Source organism: Rhea americana, unplaced genomic scaffold (assembly GCF_003343005.1).
Source record: "Rhea americana isolate MKP2758 unplaced genomic scaffold, rheAme1 scaffold_63, whole genome shotgun sequence".
NCBI lineage: Eukaryota > Metazoa > Chordata > Aves > Rheiformes > Rheidae > Rhea > Rhea americana.
This window is the reverse complement of record NW_028186790.1, coordinates 295,646-320,941: the sequence shown is the minus strand read 5'-3', so window position 1 is coordinate 320,941 and position 25,296 is coordinate 295,646. Positions and strand designations below refer to the sequence as shown.

General features: G+C 38.6%; 1 protein-coding gene across 7 annotated transcripts in view; it reads left to right on the top strand.

Annotated features, from left to right (window-relative positions):
• SUPT3H (SPT3 homolog, SAGA and STAGA complex component) overlaps positions 1–25,296 on the top strand; it is a 295,229-nt gene that overhangs the window by 243,741 nt on the left and 26,192 nt on the right. The window lies entirely within an intron of this gene.

Here is a 25,296-nt window from a genome sequence, read left to right as displayed (position 1 = left end):
TGTGTAATTTACTCTTTAGCAGCRTTTGATAGATGTTGGTTTGGACAAAAAGAGCACTTTGAAAGTTTTATAATCATATGGTAAATGAGAACTAACATTAAAGTAGTGAAAATGATCCGTTTGCGTTTATTTTGACCTTAATAGCTATGTCAAAACGACTAGCATAATTAGAGCATTTAGGTTTTTGTCTCAGAGTGCTAGCCACAATGGAAAGCAGCAAGTGTACTCTAGATTCCTCTGCAGTGTATCATGTCTAAGGTAGTCTAGACATATATTTTATCCTTGTATTCTCTATTGACAATGCTGAGTGGTGCTCACCATTGCCTACTTTAAAGCATGATCCAGATTTTCAAGGAGCAGGGGTACAAATGATTGATTTAAAACATACTACCATATAATTTTGCAAGACAGGAATGGGAAATATGCAACTCTTCATCATGTGGGATGATGCAATTCCATGTGTTGTAACTGAATATTTTTCTGTGYCCTGTGCCACAGGTTAAAGCAGTGAGACATTTTATATGCATTATTTCATTGCAGGCTAAATCTTACTTCCTTATTCAAGTAAAAATTAATGGGAAATWTACCTACATAGGATTAACATACTTTTCAGATTGAGAGATGAATTTACATTTAATTATAAAATTAAGATAATATATATGAATATTCTAATGCTTTTATATAACCTCTATTTGTAATTATACTCTTCTACACATATTCTTTTTCTTGCTATTCATTAAGATATTTAAGGAGTAGAATAATCTTGAATGYCCAGTTGTTAAATCTCAATTCAGTCCAACCCAAGGTCACATATAGAATCAYACTGGTGTTTCAGCCCATCCCCTGGAGACTATGGCCGTGTGATTAGGTCACCTTATAGTTCCTTCTGCTGMGTAGTCTAGATATTAATGTGCACTGAAGTCTAGCCCAGAACAAAGAGAATAAGAGAGTTACTTCTCTTACATGTGAAGAATTGCCTACTTGGAGTTCAATGAGAAGTTAGTGGAAAGTCTTTCTGAGAGAGAGCAGATTGCCATAGCTTTTGGCATGACCTGCAGGTATTCCTCTGGCTTCCCGAAGCTTTGGTTCTGGACTCTTACWCACTTTACACTGTGACAGCATCACTGATCTGAATAAAATTCAGGATTTAAATGGAATCAAAATCAATATCAATCCAAATTCTACTTAAGTTCAATGTTTTTACAGACCAGCAAGCTAAGTAAAATAATAAKAATAATATGTTAGATTTAGATTCAGGATCCTGCAAGCCTATTGCGAACACTCCTCTAAGACATGTAAAGGAAGTTCATTCAAAATAGTCATTTTGCTTTATAAAATTATCAGCAGTTGATTAATATAGAGCCATTCAGCTCTTTAATGAGCTATTACCGTAGCATTTATTTTTCACATGACTTTCATTCATAAAACCTTGCAGGCTAGAATATCGAAATGCAAATATAAATAAGGCATTGAAACCATAAACCTAAYAAAAATCAGAACGGTCTGGGACCTTGTGCTCATCACTCCAGTTGGCCCTTGGAGTTTGGAGTGCRCATTGCCCTGGTGAGACATGCAGGTAGCCAAGTGCGCTCGCTAGCCTACTCCTAATGTACTGATGTCCAATGAAAACTTAGAAGTACTGATTTTGTTTGTCCTTATGTCTGGCCCTATGATGTTTTTTGTGTGTGAATTTCAATTTTGTCTAAAAGGTATTTTTTGCTCTCATACAGTGTGACYGTCTGTGCCCCAGTGTTTTTTTGTCAGCCGTGGGGCACTTTCTGCTTGGCATCCTAAACAAGCGTGCTTTTTTTCACTTGTTATATTGTCTGTGGTCTCAGTTAATTAGATTTTGAGCACATCAGAATAAAGGCCATCTCTGTGAAGTACCCAGTGAAAATCATCTTAAGTCSTGGCAGGGCCTATAGGTATTATCCTAATATTCATCCAAATACTATTCTAAATAATAATATTTAGTAGGCTGTTGTGATAACAGAATTGTCAGATGTATATTTTACATTTCTTACCAGGTAGGCCAACATAAAGTCTCCAAAGAAATGATTTCAGGTTCTTTGAAATGATTCAGTTGCTGAATAATACAAGTTTCTAGGTAGTACTTGTGACCATGAGACGACAACCTTMGTCAAAAGCACAGTTAGCATCCTCTACCATGAAATTAAAAAAAATAGYCAACTACAACTGTGTAAGAACAAAAGAAATTGGATAATGTCTCCAAAACAGATTCTTTATGTCAATTCTGAACTGAAATGCTTTAGATGTTCAGCTAAAGGGAAACTGAGATTGTAGGAGGACATTGKGCTACGGCACGGAGCCGTGGGAGGCAGTGGCTCAGCAGCATCAACGCGGGGCCATGGAGCAGGCTGAGTGAGCCCAGCCTTACTTTTGGGGGAGAATAATCCTTCCGGCCTCAGGGAATTTCAGCTTGAAATGACTTKCTGGTCTAAATCTTCCCATGTTACAGATTTTAGGCCCATAAARTTGCATGGGCGTCATTACACGACGAATATCGACAAAGCTGTATTTATGGTGCTGCTTGTGATGTTCCTGGTATGGAGAACATGCAGCACCATAAAATGTCCCATGGTGGAGAATTACCTTATTTGGGCCTTATACAAGACTGCCARACTATTAGGGATTCTGAAATAATGAATGCAAGTATTCCAGGTACTATTGATTTCCTATAGAAACCAAAATTCATGGAATATCAGTTGAAGACATGGCAAAGCAGAGCTTGTGGGAGACTAAAGCAGCAGATCCTGGAGGTGGAAAGAAGTGGGGGAAATTCTGAAAATATAAGGGATAATGTGGCAGTATGTTTTTCTGAGATAAGCAGGGTAAGCAGAACAGAAAATTCCAAAAAGCAAGTTTATTGTGCCTTATGCTTAAAAAAATAAATCTCTTTTACATTYGGTCTGCAAGTTATTGTTCTTAACTGAAAGGATTTTTTTTCTGCTTACTTCAGACCAAAGCAGTAGTGAAAAGTTTTGGAATACAATCTTCAATAATTGTTTCAATATACACAATATGGATATGTTGCTTCTAAATTTTTCCAAAGCACTTAAATGGTGTAAAATTTTTAATACTATTTTTATAAGAAATTTTACATAGAAATTAAAGTCTGACCAAAAATCTCTGATATTTAGAGTCCTGTATATGATATATTGCCTTCATTGATAATCCAGATCGGTCGATGCTGATTTTAAAGAAGTCAGGATTTCATTCGTAATCATTTTTCAGAAATGAAATATATATAATTGTACTGCAGGGCGTTCAAAAACTTGACCTTCAGTTGTCTCTTCAGTTTCTGAGCTATAACACAAWTTTTTTGTTATTTCTTCTCATTTTGAAAGCAAAAATAGGATTTTCTTTCATTAAACAGTCACATATTTGCGATACCTTTGCCTGTACTCCGAGCTATTGTCCGTAGTTATTTGTTATTCCATAATGTTCACACTGTGTATTTGAAAATATGAGTTATTATTCTATAAAAGCAGTAGGAAGTCAGATGGCAGCTTGGAAATCTTGTTCCCTTCCCTCCCAGCCCCTGTTGCACGGTTCCTCCGCTCAGATTTATGAAAGAAAACATTTCTTTCTGTAAAAGGGTTTTGTGTGCCAGCATCTGGAAGTGTTTATTCCAGTGGCGTGTAATCTATCTGTGGATTTAGTTAGCACCAGACCCCCTTTTGTGTACGCCTGCCTTAAACTTTTTATAAATGATCGCGTTGAATTTGTGCCAGCGTGCACATGGCTTGCCTGATTGCGGCGTATATCCTTTACCTGCCAGTCACCGCTGATTTATATCCCTTCCCCTCTGCTTTCGCCTTCCCCCCAAACGGTGCCACTGAACTGTCCCCTAAATCATCGTTCGGGATAAATTGCTCCAAGAGGAGGTGGCACGGTTCGGGCCGGCGCCCGGGCGGGCGGCGGGCGCCGGTCCCCTCCGTGCGCGCTCCGCGGAGAGCCGYGCAGGGCCGGGAGCGAGCAGGGGGAGCCGCCGCTGCGAGGGCCGTCCCGAAAGGCAGAGCTGCGCCGTCGCTTTGTGTCCCTTTGAGCAGCACTCGAGGACACGCAGGCGGCTTGAGCATCTTCCTCTGTGCTCTGTCCTGAACGCAGCTTCTTCATCACGTTGCCGTCAATCCTGAGAGTAAGGTTACGTGGTTTTCTCCGAGAGACACCAAATATAAAAGAAGAGCAAATTAAAGAATATTTGAGTTGGAATGGGATACGCAATATAGATGACAGCCCTTTCCACGATAAAAATCCTTCTTGGTTTCCTTACACTAAATAGCTAATACTCCGTCAGGATAACAAAGGTTCTCTAAGCTTTGCTTAATGACATTACTAATTTGGAGAGGTTTATGAAGTTTCCTGGAGAAAAGCAGGTGGCTTGGCAGTAATTTAAAAGGTTTGCAACTTGTGGTAGCGGTTTGAGGGGGTTTCGTGTTTCTAAAGAGGGAGACCAAACTGCATATTGCTTAAGAGTGTCTGACACAATGATGTATCATTTTGGACTGAGTTTCCAGAAGTTCYTTGGTCATTAAATGTGCTGCTTGACTTTATATTACAGTTTCCCAACTGTCTCTGCTGGGGATAATCTTAACACCCAAAAGAGAATTTATTAATGAAGGCATAAGCTCGCAGCACCGATGAAACAGTAAGTTGCCGAGATGATATTATTAAACAGGAACGTAGATTCACAGATAAGACAAAAAATGTCACTTAAGTCGATTTGGAAAGAGCTGGTTCATTTTCTGTACAGCGCTGGGAAAGTATTTGTAAATACTGGATAGTATTTGATATCCTGCGGAGACGTTTAAAATTCTAGGATTGCACATACMTCAGTGTCTTAGAGCACGACACAGTGCATGAATTGTTGCAAGCAGCRCACAAGCCTCGGAGGAGGCAGTGTAGATGTGGTTGTGTTGAGGTGGGAGACACTGGCATGAAACGACGCTGCTAGCGTAGGGTTTTTTGTTTGGTTGGTTGGKTTTTTTTRCACAACWGRGCAAAAGATTGCTGCTCTGTTGTGTCGCCGCCTTTGCAAGCATGTGGTGCTGGAAGTACTAAAAAAGAACACATGCAGCTTGCTAAATCTCAGGAGCTCACCATCCTAGGTTTTACTTTATTGCTTTTCATATCTCATTACAAAACAAATTCTGATTGCAAAAAAAACCCCAAAACCCTCCATTATTGAGAGTTAAGAAGTTGACTWTGAAGCTTACAATTAACAGAATCTCTCATATCAAACAGAGCAACTCCTAATTTCGTAAGCCATGCCTGATTACTTATTTTTTCTAACTATATATGGCCAAATTCAAATACGTACAAGTGGCTTTTTGCACGCAGTTGTACTAGGGTAGGAATACATTACTTTTTAAATGAAATCTGTGTTCTTTTATGCCCRCTGAGCAGCTTACAGGACCTTGGTATAAATGAGGACCTGACTTCTGGAATTATGCTCATGGTAATCTAAAATGTAGTAACAGCTACAAAGATAYGTATTTGACAAGTAAGGTGAGCAAATGTAATTCTAGGAGCAGATACTAAAACAGAAGGCAACTTAATTAAGAATKCCAAGACAATATAAGAAGGGATGATACAGAAACATGCACATCTTAAGTAATTTGCGTTAATTCTTGTAAAGATAGTGCCATTACATCTGTTTAGTGTTTACATTATAGAGATTATTGGTGCAAAGATTACTGAGTAGCTGCTTGATAATTCAAGAGTCTAAAGAGTGATATTTTCTTATTTGTCATTATCTAGACTAATAGTCCGTCTCCCAATTGCTTTCTTGTTTGTATGAGTGTGTTAGTATACATTTGCCCTTAGGCAGCAGCAGAATGTAGTGTGGGAACACTAGGACCAAGTGACAGTGGTTTTCTGTAGCTCTTGTAGTTCTTTTCTGTTCTAGTTGCCTCTTCTCTCATTCATGGAGTCCTATAACGAGATCCAGACAGAAGTGGGCACCAGCTAAGTTCTCCTTTTCTCCAAAGTCCGCCTGTTTCATGGAGCCTTGCTGCGTGCTTGGTAACGCTTGCAAATATTTCTGCAGCTGAATCAAACTTAAACATCAGACCGGAGGCAACTAATTGCAGTTTGGCGTTTTGGTGTCTCTTCCCTTCCGTGAGTGTTTGCGTTGTTCCAGCTTTCTGGCTTGACTTAACTTCAAGGATGTGTAAACCACAGTTCAGCAAAGTGATCATCTGCATGATTTTTAACCTATACCTTCAGTCCAACTGACATGCATGCTGAAGTGAGGCCTTCAGTATTATTAAAAACATATTTTGATTTGTTACCTCAACATTAATTTTTTTTGAAAAAATAGTGCATGTAGGAGGTAAAAATGTATCTTCAGAGATGTAAACAGAAATCCAAATAAATGCATGTATAGTTTGTAAATACATCTGTACCTAGATCTATATTAATAATCAAAACTAAGAAAATCGTTTCAGCTGTGTGAAGGGCTTTAGCTTTTTTTTATTTGCATATAAAGTAATTCTTTACTTTATGTAATTCCATGTATCTGTGCAGTCTGTAAAGGTAGGTGCCAGTAGAAGAGATGATAGATATGAGTCCTCAAAAAGCGCCAGCACTGAGCATAAAATGGGATGAACTCAAGATTTTACTGGCCTTGTAGTATTTGCTTCACTGGAAGATTTTGGAAGTTGCTTAAGAGATTTGAATTTAAATAGGGTACAGCAATGGATCAATATTGAATTATTAACTACAGCACTAGAGGAAAAGGCTGAAATGTGGGAAAATTATTGAAAGGAATATCAGACTCTAGAAATTGAATTAAGTTAACTAGATACCGGTTGTATTTTTAGTGCTCTATATAGTACTATATTTACAATTGTGACAGTAATATCCAGTGTACAGTCAAACTTCAACCAGTTGGCTTTCAGCTGCGTCCCTTGTATCCACTACTACACAGTCAAGATAGTTTTCTTGCTTGTAGACCAATTACATCACCCAGAAAAATTCATTTTTCTTCTCAATGATTAAGTTCCTCAGTTGTTTATTTGTAGAAATTACTCTTTCCTCCATGTTGCTTAGTAAAAGTAGAGGGAATGGGGAGGGATTTTTCCTGGGCAAGATGCTCCTTAGCATCTCCGTAAGTATTTATGTCAGTTAATGCACATATGGATTAAAATGTAGTTTAGTTGTCTTTCAGCAAGATTGTGAGCCATTCTTCAAAGCCCTGAAAATGTTTTTGAAATTGGAGTTTATGAAACATGGTAAGTTTCCTTCGGACTGATTCCTGAATGACTGTTGGACCTGGGCTATAAAAATACAAAACAAAACTGTGTATTCTGTTTTACCAAAACAGAAAGAATTGGTGTAATACTCATGTAATTCTGTTTAAGAGTCAAGGGCTCTGGCTAGTAATATTCTGTCTGTGATTTCGCATCATTTAAATGCTAATACTGCTAGTAGTGGCCGAATCAGTGAGAGTATTAGATTTTGAGCTTGGCATGGTGCAGACACAAAAGAAATAACTATTCAATAAGCCTTTGCTTCCATTTGCTAAGAGCAGCCCAACAGGTAGATGAGGAAGAGGCTGGTACCCAGCCTGGCGGAGCTGCTTTGAGCAAACGGCAGGGCTCAACGCGGTGGCGCGGCGAGCAGCATTGCCATTTTTGATGCTAAAGAATTGAGACAACGGAAAAGATCAAACTCTCAAGAGCTCTACATGTGTTACTTTTCCAGACAAAGGTGATAAAACAGCTGGAAACAAGCAGCCTTCACAGAGCGTTATTGCAATACAGACAGCCTGGGAGTGAGACATTAGGAATTTCAGTAGGTTACTTGTGGTGATGGTGGTGAACTTGGGGGGGGGATTTTTTTCGTTGTTTTGGGTTTTTTGTTTGGTTGGTTGGGTTTTTTTTGAGGGGAGGGGGCAAATTAGAAAAAATTACCATCAAGAAGACTGTAGTGAGTGTAGGTAGGATACTTAAATTTACCATGAGAAGATCTGTTGTAGGGTGTGGATGAGGTGCTTCTGAGAAAAAGCAAACGGCTTTTGCTGCATCTGATAGTAAGAAAGTTTAACCAATCTTACCATTGTGCATGGAGTTAAAAGAAGACAAGTAAATGTACAATAGAAGGGTAGTATTTGTTGCCACTTTAAGAGTTGGGATTGAATAGCTTACTAGATAGATAATGTTCATGTATGTTGAGAATTTACTACTGCCATAATTAGGTGGTACAACTGAGATAACTAGGTACAAAAGAGAGGACCTGGATGGCTCAGCAAATTGATAACAAGCTTCTAATCCCTGCTTCTTAGAGCACATTGAAAACCATTCATATTATAAGGTAATGTTAATTTGGAGACATAATTTTAAAAGCAGTTCCAAATTAGCAAACGTGGCATGTGGGTATGAATGCAAGGGCCAAGGTATTTGAGTGAATACTGTTTTTATTTATTTTTTTTTCTAAAGGGGAATGATGGCATTTTCTGAAATATTTTTTTTTCTTTTTCTGATGTCTCAAGTTATATGTCAGAAGTCAATTGCCATTTATCTTAAAATGAGAGGGAAAAAAGAGTTCTTATTTTTAATGCTTTTCAATGCAAGAACATTAGTCAGGATCCAGAACTCCACTAGATTTGAATATTATTTGTAATACACAAATAGAAAATGCAAACTGAACAGATTCTGCAGTACATATAGAAGAATCTTGGTAAGGTAAACAGGAGAGTAAAGGAGAGTGTTATGGGGATAGCATGTGGGGAAGGGGTCACAGTATATAAATTATCCAGTAGTGTAAGATTGTTGTATAGCAGAGAAGAGTTTTATGAACTGAAGTGATGGTGGGTGATGAAATTACTCTACTGTTTACCTGTTTCTACCAAAATGGTAAAACAGAAGATATGCTAGTTTGAAAGTTTGATATGTGGGCGGCAAAGGTTGGCATATGGATTGATCCAGGTTGGACTCTGACATGTGGATAGTAAGTGAGCTGATAGAGAGGATGAGGATAGGTTGTGAAGGATGTGTAAAAAGTAGCCTGCAATGCGGCAGCTGAGAGGGATGTTCAAAGTGATGGACATGACCTTTGCGGGAGCCATATGACTTGGTATGAGCAAGAAAATGTTGCTTTTCTCAAAGATAGACACAGGGGTATTTCCATAACTTCGACGAGATCAGGATCTGAACAAAGGGTAAGAAAGGCAATCCCTTGCCACTGGAATTGTTATCCAAAAAAAATGATGAAAGATAGCTATAATCTGTAGTGAGAGGATGTAGAGAGTATGCAGTGCTGGAGATGGCAACCATATTATATGCCTCAGTGGTGACTCTGTTCAAATTTGGTCAAGAATAGAGATGGAAGATTTGGAATAGGCAGAAGATTCAGAATTCCACTTTATCCAAGTTCAACCTGAGCTGGTAGCTTGACATTAGAGCTCTCAGAGGGGCATGAAAAGGTAACTAGGCCTGAGTTATTATGCCGAGAATCTTTATCGGTTGTATTATAGGGTAAGAAACACTTAATGCCATGTCTGTGAGCAAAGGTTACAATGTGTAGTATTACTTGCTTCCCATAATTTATTGCACACTTCCCAATTCATCAAAGCACAATTTCCTTTCAGTTGCTGAAGCAACCCTTTATATTTATTTTTCATGGGAAAAAATCATTTCCAACTTCATAAACTTTATTTTTAAGAAATTGGGGTTCAAAGTCTCTAATAGTATCTTTTTCAAAAAAAAAAAGTATTTTACATTAAACTGATCTGGCAGTATTCGACTACCTGTGCTCAACAGTAACCTAATAGCTTTAGCAGTTTTGACACATACCTCAAGAGCAGCACTAGATGTTGGGAAGTTCTGACTTTCACCATTGTAAACTCTGACATTGTACTATCCAGTCAGACAAACTTTCCCCAGCGGCATGCTTTCAGAAATTAGGAAAGAGTACAGTAGATATGTTTGTCTAGGTTTTTCTGATATGTAAGCCTCTATCAGGCTAGGGACATTTTGTCCACAGGTAAGCTGCCAAATATATAAGACCTGGCTGTGAACTCAAGCTCTAGACCACTGGCCGTCTGTACTACGTAATAGTTAGAATACTCCCAACTTGTGCCAATTAGTGCTTTCTTACTTAACGTTGGAAGAAAAGAGGATGTAGCAAGGAGCATTCCCAGAGGAACAAACCAAGGACATCCAGGTTTGGATATCCCCTTCTATGTAGCCCTTCAACACCATTCCAGAAAGCTTTGCACACTCAAACACTATTTGCTTTCAGCATGTACTCTCCGTTTCATGCTGTGAAGACATTACCCTGGTTGGGTGTGATGCAGCCCTCATATCATTGTAGATACTTTGAATGATACATGAGATAATAATTCTGGCCTAGGAACTTTGGACACCTTTTCAAGAAGAAGATACCTGGGGTTACGTGTGAGAGCAATTAGATTTTTTCATTTGACCTGGGAGCAGTCCCTGACGTTGCTTTATTTAACAATATGGACATAGGCTTAGTGGCTAGAGCTCTGCATTTATAGCATACATTGCAGATTTGGAACATTTACACTGCAGACTCTTAAACTTTCCAGTTCTACAAACATAGTTTATTTAGGGTCTAGTTTCCTTGTCAAATATTTTAAAAGAAAGCTAATCGAGGACTGTAAAATAATGAAGACGACAGGTTAGTGACAGAGAATTACTGAGTTGCCGTTTGATAAATGAAGTGCAAGCAAGCTATTTTCATTCCAGAAGAGCCAGATGTTCACTATTTCATCTGTGAATTAAGAAAATGGGCTTTATTTACAGGCCCTGGGACTATATCTTGCAAAGCAGTGATTTTTAAAGAGTATCTTGGAGCCTTGAGTAATGAGTTGAATGTGATGGGACCAATACAGTGTTGTAGCTGAAAAGGCTGGATGCAGTCCGTAGAAAGACAAGCAGGGGAGCATCACATGCAAAAGTCTTCTTCTGTGTCAGTGCAAGCACAGCTAAAACACCGTTCCAGTTTGGGTGTTCGTGTTTTGTTAAGGGTCTTGGCTCAGTGGAGAGGGCTCAAGGATCTAGGAGAAGTTTGTGAAAGATTAGAAGATCTCGACATGGAGATGCAGAAGGTGCTTAGTCTGTGAAGCTTATGAAAATGAATAAAGTGTTGTGTAGTCAGTCTTCAAGGATCCACTGAGGAACCAGAAATCTCATGTTGTACGGTTTTTCAGTCCTAGCTTTCAGAGTTATGACAATATTTGGGGTGGAATTCATCTGGCCAGATACAAACGTGTATCTGAGCTCAATGCCTAGATTTCCTTTGCAGTCAATGGAGAGAAATAGGCACTTCTGACCTGTAATTTCTCTCTTCCTAAGGTAGATGTTTAAAATGGGTCAAATGATCCATGCTCAAGAAGTGCATATTTCTCTACCTTGACAGAATGACATATGTATATATTGACAACACAGAGCCCTAGGTTAGGCGAGAACAGTCCTTCTCCCAGTATCCAGGTTGACATTTAAGCTAGACAAATTCAAGTTAGACAAATAAGGCATATATTTTTAACAACATAAGTAAGTGCTGAAATAACTTAACCAAAGATTGTGACAGATGGTCCATGACTGGAAACTTCAAAATCAAGATGAGACGTTTCTGTAAAAGCTATGCTGCAGTTCAGCCGCAGCTATTGGATGTGGAGAACTGATTGAAGAAACCTGTGCAGGCTGCGTTATGCAGAAAAGCTAGAGTGGTCCTTGTTAAAGGTCCTTACTAGCCCTACGAGCTACGAATCATACTTTAAAGTAACGCAGTAGAACTTCTTGGTGCTTCAGCAGGGTAGATGTGCAAATCCACTTTGAGTGCAGGTCAGAGGCTGAATTCCTGATATTCAGGTGTGCAGTTTCAGTAGAAATAGTAAGCAAAATTTTTGATAACCTGCCTTTTTTAGAGTTATAATGGTCAATACTTTATTCATTACTTTTATGTTACAAAAGATAGTCTGATCTTTCYGCTAAAAATAAATATCTTGACTGTTTGACATAAGCTTTTGAGAAGAAGCTATTGCCTGTGTAGTTGTGATTTTTTTAAATGTAAGTTTAATAACTAGTTATTGGAACAGATGATAGACTAGTAAAAATCAGTATTACTCTTAAAAGTCAATGRAATAACCATTTTTTCAAACCCTCAGAAAATTTGGCTCATCCTTTCTATATATGTCCAGTATCTCTACATGTCCTTTTAAATATGCATATTACTCATATATTTTGAATAAAACGGCCTAAATGCACCACTTTAATTAGACTAGTTGAAATAACAAGTTATTTCCATTCTTTGACTGTCTTTGGCAAATTTCCATTGTGTCAACATAATTAAGATATATTAATATTAATCTGGTAAGTACTGTAACTTTACATAGTGGAAAAATAAAATAAAAAGGACCATGAGAACATTTTTCAATATCGGTTTCAATTTTAATGCTTTATATTGTTGTGAAAAGTTATAAAAATGTGTTATTATTTTATTACCCCGTTAAGAAAACAACGCAGCAACAGATGCTTGTTACCCTCATTTTCTCAGTCTGTTTATGGGGATGTTTTATCAAAATGGGTCTTTTAAAAGTTATAAAGATGTAATACKCTCCTAAATTAGGTCATAAATGCCTAATGTGGAAAACTAATACATTTTATTATTTTTCAAGTATGGCTTTATGTATATTAAAATATGCAGCTGCTGGGAAGTCTGGAGTGAGTATAACAGAAACATATTGCATTACAAGATGTTAGTGTCTCTCTCTGACTGCGTACATTCTTTATATATATATATGTGTGTGTGTACCCATACAAGCTTTTGGCATGTGGAAGACTGCATTAACGTTTTGGCTCAGTATTATTTTCCAGTATCATACATTATTTTTATGAATACGTGTATTTGCTGAATATATAAGCACCTACATGTATTTATACTCTGTGTTTGCCTAAGTCTTTTCTGCAGCCATCTACACAGACTGAGCAGGTTGATCTAAAATGTGTTTTTGAACAATCTTAAACTCCATCATCAGCAATCGCGTGCTGCACTTCTGAAAAATGGTAGATGTTCCTGTGCCAGAGGAGTAACAAGATGATCACCTAATTTAAACTTTATTCTGGCTTCTATGCTAATCACCTGTAAGGAAATTTGGGGTGGAGGAAGAAGGACTCAAACACCTATTTATTGTATGTAGTATGGTGACCATGACTGCTTTAAGACATGATTAAGTTGTTAAGGATGTACTTCCTGAAAGTACTCCTTCATCCTTCCATTGATAAATGTCTTTACCTGTCACAAAAAACCTGTAAAGTGTACGCCAAATTTTGTGGCAATGATGGGAGTGCACCAGATTAATAAGGACTTGTTGCCTTCTATACACGCACCCTCCCTTACAGATGAGAAAAAGAAAATCTAGGTATAAAACTATTTTGTGACATTTTATCCTGGTTATTGCAGCTTATGGAGTTTGTTTGTCCACTTGCATTACTTTATTTAAAAAGAAAAAAAAACACAAGAATCTTTATACTTTCTGTTGTTCAGCTGCTCAGTCCCTCATGCTTGCAAAGAATTCTTGCGTCTACAAAACTACCATTCTTCAAATATTTCCTTTAAAATGCTCTTTCCCCATGATACTTAAACAATTCTTGTCAGCAGTTAGAATGCCAGTCTGTCAATACCGGTGATACCAGTGAATATTTTTTCGGTTGCATTCTCTGTCTTTTCTGTCTGTGTACCTTTTTGCTCTTACATGCAGTTGTTAACTTCTCAGGGAGAAGTTTTGTTTTGTTTAGTATTCCTCCTGGACCTTACACAGTAGAGTCAGGGGCTGTGAGTCCTCCGMACTACAGCATTAAAATAAATAATCATAATTGTCATAAATCAGTAATTTAAATGAAGATAAATTAGCAAGAGATATTTTTAATGAAAACAAAGACTCAACCTTAAACCAAGAAAGCCAAGTTAACGTGATATATGTAATATATATTGCTTCATCTTTAGCAAAACTTAGCAAGATCAAAATGAAATAACAGAGATCCTGGTCTGGATGTGAAAGAAACCTCTTTCTTCTTGCTAGCTACGAGCTCACTATATGTGATTTCATGTGCATAGTGTGTAGGTACCATCATTGCAGATCTGCATTAGCTTAGAGAAAACATGTCTGTTTCCRCTCCTAGACTTCCTATCATGGACTGGATACCTCTCTCCTCACATACTGGCTTTTAACTTCACTTTTRTGCTTTCTACTGGCAAGAACTTCTGGACTGTGGAACCCAATTTCCTCCATGCTCAAAGGAAATTTCCATTTGATGCACTGTCCAAGTTTGATTCTTTCTGTAAGTTCAGCTCTGCATAGGAAATCCTTCTTTCTTCAAATCCTTCAGCAGCTGGGTTTAAGTGTTAGCTTGCATGGCAGGTGAGTCATACTGTTTCACTCACTCTGCTGAAATTTCCACAGGTTTACAGATACTTGGACCAGAATTTTGCATTTAGTCTAATTCTCATGCTTGCAAATTTCCGTTTTTTTTTTTCTTCTTGGATATATTTATCATGAGGATTAGAAGGCTTGCTGCCCTTTCTTGTTGTCCTGGAAATACTTACCCTGTTGTGTAGTGGCTGTGGTTGTGTTGTCAGTTAGTTTGTCAGAGAAATCTGAAGCACGGTGCATTCTCTGACCCATGTCCTATTCATTTATTTGTTTTGGCCAGAGACATCTGGTTGATGTGGCATAATACTGTCCTCAAGGTGGCTTATGTTCAGGCTTTCAGCCTGTCATGGACTCTCTTGCTGCATGTCATGTGAGGTCTTCCTGTAGGGAAACAGATGAAAAAGTAGCTCTGTAGAAAAGTAYCTGGGGTTCCTGGTGAACACCAAGTTGCACATGGCCCAGCAGTGTGCCCTAGTGGGAAAGAAGGCCAGCAGCATCCTGGGCTGCATTAGGAAGAGCGTTGCCAGCACGTCAAGGGAGGTGATCCTCCCCCTCTATTCTAAGTACTGGTGAGACCTRTCTGGAATGCTGGTTCCAGTTCTGGGTTCTCCAGTAAGAATGGGACATGGACATACTAGAGTTAGACCAGTGAAGGGGCCACAAAGATGAATAAGAAACAGGTTGCTCAGAGAGATCGTGGAGTCTCTATCCTCAGAGACTATCCTCAGAGATATTCAAAACCTAACTGGACACAGTCCTGAGCAACTTGCTGTAGTTGACCCTGCTTTGAGCAGGGGATTGGTCTATCCGATCTGCAGAGGTCCCTTCCAACCTTGATGATTCTATGATTCTGTGTAGTATAAAGTTGGCTAGATCATGCTTAAAGACTGCGTAAATTCGAGTTTTCTATCTGTTCATCATACTCTCGATTCATCCAAGGTCCACATCTGCCTACAGACTTGTATCCAAAGAGTGTGGAAATTCAGTTATTTTAACCCKGACTCAGGCCTAGGTTCAAAACACTTTCTAGATATACCCATTATAGCTGAAATCATGTTGTAAAACATTTGCCTCTGTCCTAACCATGGTAGGAATTGCACATGAAACCCACATGTCATACAGTTTTAATTAACCTAATTGATCACAGTAGCTCTGCTGCCAACCACCAAAGTGTTGATAGGACTTTTCCGGAAGCCCAGCTAGTCTGTCATCATCTGGTGTCAGAATGCAGTTAAGCTGATCTTCCCCTTTCAGAACAGTAAGTTTTTATGAAGGTTGAAATTCAAGCCAATGTGCAAAAGGCTCAGGTTGCTGTCATTTCCTGCTTTCCATGTTTTGCACGTAGGTAGTAAATTCTGACTCACTCGTGTGTCCTGGGCATAATTCAGATTAATCAAATGGGTTCTATAGAGGCAGTATAAAATATAATAGGGCTTCACTGCCGGTGATCCATGGTCAACTAAGCATTTAGTCAGTCCTTCTGCCAGGAATTTGTGCCTCAGAAAAATCAGTCAGAGGCAAACCTTTACGAAACCGAAAACCTCCACTGTGTTTTTGGAGGGAGTTTCGTAAGAGGCTGTTCCCCATGGCTGGATATGCCTGTTGCTTTGTTACACCCTGATAACATATCTTACGGCCTGCTCCGTGCTGAGGCGTGTTTCTTAATTTAGCGCTGAGTTAAAATGTTCATAACAAAGCAGAGMAAGACTTGGTAAACAGTTGTTTTATGGCTTCAAGGTCATTTTTGAGATATGTTTTCTGGATGAAGTATTTCAGAACCAATTTGGTTATCTGCTTGTCCCTTCTTTCTAAACTAAACTAAAAGGCATTAACACTTAGTTGTACCCTTTTCCAGGCCGAGGCTTAGTTAATCGAATATATGTATTCTATCTGCCTTCCCCAGAAAGGTGGGAGGAATAATATTAATAGTAATAGTAATAATAATAATAATAATAATAATAATTCAGGATTCTGTCTGAAACTCTTCCTCTGCTGTGTACCTAGATTCATTTTGGCTCTCTAAACACTAATACCAAGTCTTGGACTGTCAGAGGGAGATTCTGAAAATGGCATTTTCCGAGCTATAAGGTGTGTGGCTTATTCTGAGAAGGCACAAGAGCTCATCCGCAATCACATCCCCAAAATGTGCACTGTTGAGTTTGCTAAACTGGACCAGGCTGTGGGGCCACCCAYGTGCTCTTGCAAAACAGGGACCCAGATGGCTGCAGCTGTACCAGTTGGCTCGTGTTATAAGAGGGTACTATTGAGGCTGTTAAATGCATTTAAAAAACCAACAAGATATGGGAGAACAAAGTGCTGTAGGATGCWTTTTTGTAACAGAGGATGCAATCTGCTGCCGCAACTTGAACATATTGTTGTCTGGTCTAAGGAMGCCAGAGCAATGGTTCTCTGCATTCTTGGGATAGCCCCACACTTTGTAAATGTAGTGTTTTTCTCATCCAACCTACGAATAAATGATACCTACTTTTCTGAACAGTCTGCTTTCCAGTTTGTAAGGTGTGTGAGTTCAGAACAGCTATACTTAGGGAGCTTAATTTCTCCTCTTTGCAAAAGGAGATTTGTGCTGTCTTTTATATGTGAGGAGGAATTTCTTCMCYGKGAGAGTGACGGAGCMCTGGCACAGGTTGCCCAGGGAGGTTGTGGAGTCTCCTTCTGTGGAGATCTTCAAGGCCYGCCTGGATGCAACCCTGTCTACCATGCTCTAGGTGACTGTGCTGAGCAGGGGGGTTGGACTAGATGATCTCCAGAGGTCCCTTCCAACCTTACTGATTCTGTGATTCTGTGACTCTATACTGAGAACTTCTATCATTAAGCTGCAGTATTTTGGAAGAGTTGTTCGTGTGACAAGGGTTTTGATTCAAGAATGTTGTTTACACAACTTTGCAGTGATTGGAAAAAAAAGCTATTTCATGAGTTTCAGTTAACGCAGTCTGATTTGCTTTGTGCTTGGCTTGGTAATTAAAGGAAGCCCCTAATAATTTACCATTTGATGCTAATACGCACGATTAGCTGCTCTTTTTTTCAGGAAACCTCCACTTTATATGGCTTACATGGTTAAGATGGCATGTGTGATAAAATCAATTGTACAGCTTTATATGTTCAAAATAAAGGAGTTCCGTTTTTCCAGATAATAAGATTGGGAATTCATCTTACCAAATGTAGACATGCAGGAGAAGGCACTTTCAGAGATGCATCTCCTTCTAAAAAGCAAATTTCTCTGCAGTGACCGTAAGTGGGGGCAGCATCGACTAGATCAGACTGAGATGTCTGCAGTCTGAAATGAAGGGTTAATTGAGATGAATGCACCTTGAATAAGCAGCAAAGAGTTTGAGATGTATCACTTTTTAGTTCATGTAGAAGGCAATGAATTAGGCAGCGCTGTAATGACTTAATCATAGGATTGTTAGGTGGAATACAAGMTATGTGTTTCTTTGATGAGACCTAAAATATTAATAATCCTTGCCAGTTTAGAATATTATTTTCAGATAACCCTACTGTTGGATGTCTCAGTACTTATTAGTTATCTTAAAAGTGATTTCTGATATCTCCTATTCCTCTGAATTTCCTTATCCATTTTATAATCATGTTTTAACACTTATGTAAATGTATTTGCTGTTGATGAATAGAATATACAAGTACAGATGAAGTGCAAGGGAAAACCTGAAACATTCTCTTTCAAAAATGTTTTCACATATATTAAATCAACAAAGAAAAAGAAACAAGAAGGATTTTTTCTGTCCCTTTCACTTGTAGCTATTTGAGATCTCGTAACAGTAGCTGGTAAGAATCTTTCAAGCTAAAAGTTGATCCTTCTGTTGGCTTTTTACATCTCACATTCATAGTAAGTATTTGAAATCACTACATTTTTTAAATAAAAGTTTATTTTAAAAATAATTAGCAGAGGCAGAAGCAATACAACATGGTATTATATCCTATCCCTTTAAATAGGGCATGTGTTAAGAATTTCATAGAAAAAGAACTGCATTTTAAATGTAGGGTTCGTAGGATTCAGATTCAGTGTTATGAATAAACAGATACTTACTCGCAAAGCAAATACCCAACTACAGAAAAACACAACACCCCGAAATTTCAAGTAGCTGATGGATATGAGACTTCCTGATACAACTGGAGATTTCTGTCATTTTTTATGTCTCTAAAGTAATGCGTGAAGGCTCTTAGCTGGAATTTGCAACCTCATTGGGTTAAGTGCTGTATCAATGCAGGTCCAGTCTGAGATGTGTCAAGTGGATTAAAGTGTCAAATATTTAGGAGGAGTTGCTGAGGACAAAGATGGAGAAGCAGGTTTAGATAGAGAAGATGAGGGAACAATCCAAAGGCAGATGTAAGAGCTATCGGTGCACATGTCATTAGGCCAAGCTGCCACAGAAATTAACTAAAAATAATACAGAAGGTGAGTGGATGAAGGCCAAATTACTCTAAGCCCCATAGAAAAGGGTGAAGTAGGCCTCTTGAAGGGAGATGCTGAAGGGATGGCCACAGAAGTGGAAAGTGAGGAGAGGAGGAGGTCACGACTGCTAAGGGATGCTGCAGTTTGAAGGATGTACAACTGGCCATGTCAAAAGCAGCTAAATAAATCAGGACAAAGAGGATGCAGACACACTCACAGATTTTGATGCCATCCTTTTGCCTCTTGGTGAAGGTTAAGCAGAACTGGAGAGGTGGCAGTTGTTAAACTGAACGAGATTCCTGATAGGATTGAATAGATTTGCTATATATGGGCTATRCTGATGTGAATAAGGCTTACTAAATACATAGACATAACTATTCTTATTGATATACATAATACAAATTTCACATTGTATAATTGCAGTAAGACAATCCAGAGCATTTCCGGGGGATTATGGTACATCTCGGGTAGTTTAAGTCATCCAGTCTTTTGGCTCCATGCCTTAAAACAACACCAGAGACATGTTATAATCGTCCAGAAATGCACTGCCTGTTGCGAATTACTGTTTAAACCAAAATATTCAATGCATTACACACATATCCAAAATACATATTTTAACCAGGTATGTGATGTGTATCTTGTAAAAAAAAAAACAAGAAGTCCAAATATGGAAAAGTTCAATAGGCTCTTCTACCGGCATAAAAAAGAATTTATCTGACTGTCCAGATCAGCTCCAGAAAGCTTGCTTTCTCATTGCAGTTTTCCTTGTCTCCTGGTCTCATTAGCGTCATCTTTGACCTTTYTGTTTTTTCCCTTCTTTTTGTCTGTTCCTCTTCAGGGACTCTGTCATGTCTGAATGGGTTATTTGGGCTCCGGGTTCAGTCTCTGCAACATCCCATACGTTTTGAGCCGCTCAAATGCGGGATATAATCATAGCAATGGAGTGTATGAGGATGTCACAAATAGTACTCGAGACTGAACGGAGAAAATTGATGGATGAACAAATAAGGACTAGCGCAATCGCTATTATCACCATATTTCTCTAAGTTACCTTTCACAGGAAGAGGCTGTCCTGTAATGAAATTATACCTGATTTAAGTTACCATATAAATAGCTGCATTAAGGTGTTAGTCTCAGTGGTAGGATTAAGTCTCATTATTTATATATGTGTTTTCCTGACTGCCTTCTCTTACATGAGAAGCTAAATAGGAGATCCTTGATTGCCTTCACCTGATCATCATTTCATATCTCTGGACTTTTCTGCTATTCCTCTGCTCTCTAAACTTTGCTACTTTGAATTATTCTGCCTCATCCTGAGAACGGATTTCTCAGACTGTTTTTATTGCACTTCTCTTTTATCTGCTCTACGATCATTTGATCTGAATCAAAACATTTCTGACAAGAAAGGGTTAATGAGATGATGGCAGCCATGCACACCTTACCTTGTTTTTTTTTTCCCAACCTACTTGTTTTTGTCAGATAGAATCACAAGCATAAAGCAAATTATGACGTTTTCAGATATTAACTATAATATTATGTCTTCTTCATTGTAGGCAATTTAGCTCAAAATGGCAGACTGCCCATTCTAATATACAAGGACACTGCTTTTCTGAGAGGCTGTGTCAGATAAAGTTGGCTAGAGTTTCTGGACGTGAAGGCTTTTTTCTCCTGTTAGTGGGACAAGACCTTATCAGCATATAAACACAGCCTTAATGGCAACACAGATACCTGTTTTGCCTCTTACTCCACTTCCTCAACGCAGCATATTTCTCATGTGGACATTGTAATAATATCTTCTARGTTGGAAAGGATCCTCACTTGTGTTACGATTATTAAATTCACAGTTCGAGTGCTTTTCCAGTTATCTGGGCTGAGGTTTGCAGAGGAGCCTAGGGGGTGGACTGCAGAAAGCTGTGTCTCTGCTAGATTAAATGTGTCTCTGTTCTCTGACACCAAACCTAACAAGCTTGGAATGGCCCATGCCCATATTACTCAATTTTCTCATCCTCCAAAACAGGGTGGCTCTCTCCAAACAGCCTCCTGAGAAGGTTTTCTGACCCCTGCTGTGTCCCAGCATTGGCCAGGAGAATGCTAGGTGGCCCGGGCCGAAAGCATTTCAGGGGCCATTCTAGTAATTTAACTATATAGGTGGATTCTGGAGCCCAGGAATATTCCCTGAGACTGTTGAACTTGAAGCCAAGCCTTGGTCTTCGTGTCATAGGCTGCTCTGAAAACCGAAGTCATCCTGGTCATCAGAGCTGCCAGATGCTTAGGTCTGCATAGTTTACTATGTGCTTTTTCTTCTCAAAGAAAGGTGTCTTTTTATTCCAGAACTTTGAGTGCTCAATTGTGTTTTCGAAATAAATCACCTCTAAATGTTGATTAAATTATAGATAATGCAGTCATTTAAGAAATGCACAGCTCTGCCATGTTAGATACCTTTCAACAGCGTTCAGCAGCTGAAGTCTCATAAAGTAGGATACTTAATAATAATAATGATAACAATAATAATAGTATCATAGTCTCTCAATTTGTAGGCTTCGGCATTATATGAGCTCGCCCTGTCTTGCTGTGTGCTGCAKTTACCACTAATGCTTAGCTCTGGTTTCTGCGAGCTACAGCTTCATGGTTCATGGCTGCTGTCAACAAGTAGAGTGCAAACAAATTACTTTTTCCATCTTGCTTTCCTGCAATAATATCTTTTGTGTTCCGTAATGTCATTGAGTGGATTGATGTTAAACAGTACTTTGAGGTCCTCTGATGAAGCACAGTGTAGCTATAACTTCTGTTCTCGCGCAGTACCAGCCGAATGTGGTCTGCACAGTTGCTCTGTGTTCGTGATGGGGAAGCTTCTCCAAAGCTTCTGCTGGGTTGTGGTGCAGGCACTGGATGTCTATTGTGTAGGCTGGAAAAATTTTCACACAATCGTCCTGTGTTTGGCTACTCTATACCTATAATGAAGTCATAGCACTTGGTTAGTGACATCAAAGTCTGCTGCTAGGAGAATGTGTAATCCAGCAAACAATGACCATATTGTGTGGGCAAGCAGGGAAAAGGGCAAGCAAGTTATAAAGCAGAACATTTTTATTTACACAGCAATGTTTTAATAACCAGCAGATTTTTGGAAAAGGGCTGGAAAAATAGTTAAAAGATAAATGTACTTATGTTTCAATGTTATGATTTTTCAGCAGGTACAAAAGTTCATTTTTTACATATTAAAATAAAAAATGCCTTCAAATTGCAGGCAGGATCCTGAGAGAGCTATTGGCATTCCCAATCGATGCTTGTCAGGATATTTTCTTTTTTTTCTCACCACCTCARGTCCTTCTATGGTACTATTAATACTAACTTCATTAGCTACACGCTTGGAATAGTATAGTGAGATAGCTCAACTACAAAGGGGTTCTGTGTGCTTCAGGAGCCAGGATATAGCACTCTTCGGACAGAAAATGCCCTGTAATGAAGCTGAGACATTATTTATTCCAAATACTGGATCTTTCCATCTGAAAGTTTATAGAGGCTGCAAAATTGTTGAATTTGGAGATTTGCAAATACAAATTACAAGCTTGACTCTGAAAATATTCCCGCCTGGAAAACAAGTCCTATTCCCTCTTGCGAGCGTTATCCTTGCACGGCGTCCGATCAGTACAGAAGGCATTTCTAGCGCGGATGGCTGTACTCATAAAGACATGGCACCACCTTTTTCTGGAATAAAACAACTAAAACATTTTGATGCTGCGCTGGGGTGCCCTGCGAGAACAGACTATCAGTTGTGTTGAATTGTGTGGCGTATTTGTGCGCCTCTTCCCAAGTGCGCTTTTTAGGCTGCTGCAGGTTAAAGTTAGAGCTGTGCAAACTTTGAAAAGCCTAAATCCAAATTAAGCCTGGCACACTTCCCAAAATGGCTGGAGCTGGCAAATTTAAATCATTTTCAAGCCGGAGCTGTTTTTTCTGGGTTTTATGTCATCACGTATGAGTTAAAACTGAGGAAAAACTGATTTAACCTCTTTTTGCCTCCCACCTTGGTCTAAGATCCTTTTTCTGTGCATGTGACCTGTTTGTTGAGAACAAACCACTGATGGGATTATACAATGTGCAGAGTTGGTGGAATTGCCTATCTAATAAAACACAGGATTTTACAGCTTTTATTTTAAATGTTACTAGAGCATCAGTTGCTCTGGAATGGATCAGTTGCATCTAGAAGAAAGTGTTTCTTAAACATTTTCTATTAAACGAAATATTTTTTCCACTGTATGTGCTTATGTAATTCAGTTTTTCACTGACACTTTGAAAACTGACTGATGCTATCAACCTGTTAGAAGTTGTTATGCCTTAAGATGTTTCGCCTTAAGAATGGCAATAAGTTAAAAGTTTCCTAGCACTTTTATTTTTTGCATTATGCTTATGGAGGGAGGATAATTTAAATATATAATCAGTTTCAAGTGAAATCATTCTTAAGCCTCAAATCAGAAAATACTTAGTGAGCCCAACTTTACATATGTGAGTGTTTATTATGAGCTGACCTAAAGAGGCTTTGGAGAGTGGGGCCATGATCATATAATGGGAATCCAAGGAAACAGTCTACCTCAGTAAAAAGCAGGTGCCTGGTTAAAGCTGACCTTTTGAAGAGCTGTCCAAACATTTACTCACTTTCACAAMACCCTCATGAAGTAGAGAATAAATATTATCTCAATTTTATGGAACAAGAAGGTGAGCATGGGGAGAGTCTGGATTAGAATTCAAGAATTTATGGCATGCAGTTGCTTGCTTAATCCATTAGGTCCTGATGTTTGGACTTTTAATAGTCCTTTACTTTATTAACCTGATAAAACTGTTAAAATACCTACTAGTTTAGACAGAAGAACATTCAATTCTTTTTTCTTAAAACAGAGATGAAGATGTTGCATATCACCATAGCCAAACTTGGTGAATTCTTTCCATATTCATCTTAAAGCAAAGAGAGCTCCTGAAGATCATAGCATATTAAACCTCTCCTGGAGGGAGGAGAGTTCACAAAAAGTGGTGGTATTTCCAGCTGAAATAGCTTCCCCCCTGAAATGGTTTAACTGGCCAGGAGGCCGTTTGTGTCATTTGTTGAATAATAGTTGGGCAGTGACAGTAGTAGCAGGGACGTTCCCATGGACATGTACTGAATAACTAACAAAGACAGTATGATGGTAAGAAACATTATATTTGTATGCAAAATTAAAGGAAATAGTAATTTTATTTCTTGATGAACTGTAGTCAAGATAGAACAAAGCAGCAGTTCCATTTGTTCCTACTAATACTTTTATGGTCCATGCTAAATACACGGATATATATATATATGTATATAAATATATACACACACACACACACATATACATATATCCCTTCTCAGCTTTATGATACTGTTTACCAAAAGATTTTCCCTTTTAAACCCAAATTTTATGTAGACATCTGTATACAACTAATAATCTCATATAACTTTGGTGCCAACTTTGAGTTGACATGTTTAGCTGTTAAATGAAGTAGATCATCACTTTAGCCTGAATTTACCAAAGCACGTCATTAGGAAAGCAGTGCTGTACAAGATGCAATTATCTTGTTGAAGGATTCTGTCGTGTTTGCATGCAATGTGTTTGCATTTGTTCTGTGCAGATTGGAATTTATAGTGCATTCATATGATTTGCRACAAGTCCTTGGGATGCTTTCTGTCACCTATTAGTTGAGGCCTGAGAAGTTCTGTAGAAAYGACAAAGGCTGCCACCATCATCTATTCCAAACTGCAGTGAAACTGAAATGATACTGGACAAGAGGGCAAATGTTTAGAACTGGAAAAATAGAAAAACAGAGCAGCATGAAATGTCAAACCACATTTTTAAGGCGCTTTTTACTATATTTCCATAAATGCATGAGGGAATTATGTTGCAAATACTTGAAACTGTTTATTTTCATTTTTGGCTCAATTTTCTAGCATTGAAAAAACCATGTCTAATGATCTTGAGCATTCTTAAAGAAAAAAATTATATTTTACATAATGGTTTGCATGTGTGAGTTCCCTCTGGCAGGAGCACTATAATTAGCCTGTCGTCTCGCAGAGAAGAGACTATCTGTCTTAAAGATGCAACAGAGAGTCTTGGCTGCTAGACCTGGGAGCAGAACATTGTGATTTTGTTAAAAGATAAACATTATCCCTTTTCACTTATTCATCTTTCTCCTCTTCCTGCTTCTTTGGCTCAAAGCTAGCCTGGAGAAGCAGAGGACAGCTGAGTACAAACAGTTTTCTTCCTTCCTCATTTAGCAAACCATGGCGAAAGGTCTTGGCTTCTTGACATCAATAACTTTGCTTCAACTCAACGTGGAACTGTTTGGGCAGCCTTTCAAAAAATAAAAAGGTACAATAAAAGGGGACTGAACTTCCTGTTTTACTTGTAAAGTAGCAGATTCAGCTAAGGCACAC